At 42.9% G+C, this 4,243-nt stretch overlaps 1 pseudogene; it reads right to left on the reverse strand.

Moving 5' to 3' along the window:
• Positions 1 to 248: 248 nt before the first annotated feature.
• On the reverse strand, positions 249 to 2,790 carry LOC105509417 (annotated as a pseudogene).
• Between the last annotated feature and the right edge of the window lie 1,453 nt (positions 2,791 to 4,243).

Below are 4,243 nucleotides of genomic sequence, written 5' to 3' on the forward strand. Positions count from 1 at the left end.
CATGTAAGCTAATTTGCCCAAATGATTTTAGGAGGCATTTTAAAACCTAAATCTGCTCCAATTCATTCACTCTGCTGGTGAGCCATCAGGGACAAGGCAAGGACAGGCTTGGTTTTGTTGAAGTTGTGATGTGGTAAAACAGCTGGGAAACTCTCTATTTTTCTTTTTCTTTGGTTAGTTCTTGTCCTTCTTGACAAAATGCTCCTGGATTCCGTTAAATGTCTGCTAGTGTTTGGATAATAAGTACGTTACTTAAAAACCTGTGTATACTCTAGCGTGTTAAGATATTAAGGAGGAAACTTAGACTCATTGTTGAGCTCTGCAAGAGTTCATTTTGGTCAAATGTCATTATTTAACCCTCCTGTCTTATAGTGTGAGTTCTGTAGTTGTGTGTTTGTGTGTGTGTGTGTTCATGCAACAATTACTCATAATTAAGTAGTGCTGTACTCTTAGCAAGGTCTGTGTGCATTGTGCATTTCCTCCAGTATACAGTCATCATGGAACTTGCAGATCTCCTAATAAATTTTAGGATTACCCCAATAATATTAGGTCATTAGGATCTTTGTTACCTTTGAAACTCCAAATTGGACAATTAGATTTCAGATGGACAGGAATTGAATTATTCTGCTTATTTTTAGCCAGCAACCCAAATGATTTTGAATACTCCCATTTCAATTCGACAAGTTTGTATAGATAGCCCCCTGTGTGCTAGTGTCCTGTTTTGTGGATGAGAAGCTCAGGTTCAGAGAGGTTAAATAACTTCCCCAAGACAATTAGCAGGGTGGGTAGTCCTAACTTTAAACAAAATCCATCAGATTCTCAAGTTCATACTCTTCCTATCACCCTATGTACGTCAATCATCAGTTAAACCTCTGTGTTTCAACAAATATTAAATGTCTCAGACCAGGCTCTTTTCTTGGTGGAGTCCATGAATCTGACAGAAACAAGTAACTGACCCTTTCCGAGTCCAAGAGAAGGAGCAGTTGGCAGGGATGTGGCCAAATTCCTCTCCATACCATGGTGAGTGGGGTGCTTCAAAGTACTTCTCGGTCCCCCAATGTGTCTGCCTCCTCTTTCTCTCACAGACCAGCATTTGACTTTGGTCACTTTGTAAGCCCAGCAGACTGAGGTTGGATTCCCAGAGACCCTGGGAGGACCACGGGGTAGAAAGGAAGAGAAAGAGAGAGAGTGAGAGTGAGAGTGAGCAAGAGACAGAGCTTGTTCTCTTTCTGTCTTTTCCAACCCTTTTCCCCCTCCTGCTGGCCTATTTTAGAGCCATGTTGTCACACATTGGCACACCAATCTGAGGGCAGAGAGGGAATGACAGAAGATGAAACAAAATCACAGCTGTATTAGAGACTTCTCATTTTTGAACAAGATGTGGAAAAAGGTTGAAACTAAGCTGCTTTCTCTTGGAAAATGGTTGCAGTAATTTTAGGGGCAGGTTTTTAGCGTCTGAACGTATTAGCTGAAGTATTTTAATATAATGAGCTATGCTGCATGGGGGAGTGGAAAGGGGCCAAGGATAGGTGGGACAGTTGGAGTGGTCTTGGGCAAGCCACTTCACCTCTCTAGGCCTCAGTTTTCTCTTCCTTCCCAGTTACACATTGAGCCAGACAATCCCTGAGATTTCACAGGAAAGCAGTGAGGAGCAGAGTAGCACACTACGCTAGAGTCAGCTGAGTGGCCTGAACCTTAGCTCTGTCACTTAGCTGGAGCTGTGTGACCTGGGTTGAGTTACTCAATTTCTACAAGGCTCAGTTTCCACCTCTGTGAAATGGGGATAAGGTGTTTCCACCTCTGTGAAATGGGGAAAAGGTCATTAAGGGGGCTAGATTGGCAAATGCACAGGCAGCTTCTGGAGAAGGCATTTTCCCAGGACTAGGAAGAAGAACTGGTGAGTGGCATGCTTTGAAGGTGAGCAAAGGAGGCTAACTGGTCTATGAAGAAGTTCAGACTGGGAAAGGCCTGGCCTTGGAGTGGGTTGGGGGTGCTCTGGGAAACCCTTTTCAAGGAAGGAGAAAATGGAGTAACTGTCAGACAGAAAACAGGGTCCCTCGATGCTAAGCTCTGCGGGGACATTGCCTTGGAGGAAGAAAAAGAAATCTTGAAACCCCTCTCTATTTACTACTTTTCATTTCTTAATTCTCTATCTATAATGAAGATGGAAAGGTTTACAACTTTGACAGTTCCATTTATTTTTAACATTTTCACCTAAAACAATACAAGGAGCATCAATTATTTCCACCCTGGTTTCAACTGCAACTGGATAAAGTCCGTTTAATTAAACATGTTCCATGTCTGAGGGTCTGTTTCGTTTCTCTGTCTGTCTGTCTGTATCTCTCTTTCTCTACCACCAACCACCACACCATCCCTGTCCCCTTCTTCCTTCTCATCTCCATTTTCCAATCTCACAGCTGGGCCCAGGAAAACACGGAATAAGGACCCAGTGAACTAAAGGGGCTGAAGCCATGACTAGGAATCATGTGTGTGAAGAAGCCCAGAAGAGCAAATCTTCCCCAGAAGGGCACACGGAGACCGCTAAGGAAGGAGGGAGGATACTTTCTGTTCCTGTGTTCAGGCTTTAATGCGTCCAGGTCACAGGAGGCTGCCCCTCCAAGCAGAGAAAATGATCTGTCCCTATCAGTGCCAGGCGGAGGGCAGGGGATTTCGCACCTGAGCAAGGGATGGGATGACTCCCAAACTTCCGTTCTCCCTGGAGTTCCTCCTTAGGGTCTCTGTGGACACAGAGGAGGAAGCAGGAGCTTTCTTTGCATAGTCATGGTCAAATATTTATATTTGTTTAGGATTTTCTTCTATAGAATGTTTTTGTCGTTCAAATCTATTTCCAAAATAAATCTGGATCTCTTTTATAAGAAAATGCAATGAAAACACCAGAATGATAGAGTAAGAAAGCAGAACTGAAATTACTGAAAAGGAGCAAAGGAATTAGCTGTTGCCAGGCATCTGAGATGAGATGATTAAAACAGCCAGGTGGCTCTGAGCTAAGGCAAAAGGCAGAATCTGGGGCAACACAGTTTATATCATCTGACAACATAAAGCATGCACATCCTTTGTGTCGAGCCACACTGCTTCCTGGAACAAACTCAAGGCAGGATTTATTACCTGGGTTCCTGTTTGAGTGCATGTTGAATGACCAGTTGACGAAAGCCTTCAAATAGAGTTTTCCAAAAGAACAAAGAATGAGACATGGAGTACTGACCCTCTCTGAAAGGGTTCCAGAATTAAGATTACAGAAGCCGACCCAACATTTGCTCACCACATTTTAAATTGAACTTAATATCATCTTTTTAAAAAATAACCACTTTAAAAATAATTTTTGCTTATATCAAAAGTAATACATGTTCATTGCAGGAAATTTGTAAACAGCTTAAAAGAGAGGCGGCGGGGGGAGAGAGAGAGAGAGAAATCTATAATTTATCACTCACCACTACTGACAGTGTCATCTTCCCATGTTTTTGTTTATGCATAGCTATGCATATCTATTTTGCAAAGATAATAAATTGCTGTACTATATCTTTTAAACTTTTTTATTTAATAATGTACTATGAATATTTCCCATTCAATTAAATACAATGACACTGAATGCTTATGATACTGTATTGATATTAATACTGTAGAATACATCCGGAAGATATTATTACAATATGTTTAACCAATCCCCTGGGTGCTAGATATTTGGGTTTCTAACATTTCATCTTTTTAAGTTCTGTGATGAACATCTGGTGCTGTTCTCAGGGTACCCTCCATGACCAGTTGTGTTTCAGAGAAGGCAGGTCTGGTCTTTTCAAGGCCAGGATCCCCCGGAGGTCAATACATTATTTGCCCAGTGAATTGTGGGCATATCTATAGTTTTTGCACTTTTCCAGACAGGAAGGAGGAAGCAGTACTGAGAACCCACAGTCTTGGGTTAAGGAGCATTCTCCGGGCTGCTTAGGGGAGAAGATTTCTATCCCAAGGTCCTGAAGCCTTGGGATGGGTAGGATGGGAGCAGAGAAGACAGAGTGTGGGGCCAGCGTGGAGGCAGCAGGGAGGGGTCCTTCATGGCCACTGATCGGAGCCCTCATATTCCTTGTGAGGAGGCTGTAATTTCTCCAGAGATGCTTCTCTACCTGGAGGTCTGCCCTGTGTCAGGAGCATTAGTGGCCCTGAAGAGAGGTGGGACATATTTGGATACTCTTACTTGTAGTGAGTTTGTTGCCTCCCAAAAGGTGTGTGGCAT

This window comes from Colobus angolensis, unplaced genomic scaffold (genome assembly GCF_000951035.1).
Source record: "Colobus angolensis palliatus isolate OR3802 unplaced genomic scaffold, Cang.pa_1.0 Scaffold175, whole genome shotgun sequence".
In the NCBI taxonomy this organism is placed as follows: Eukaryota; Metazoa; Chordata; class Mammalia; order Primates; family Cercopithecidae; genus Colobus; species Colobus angolensis.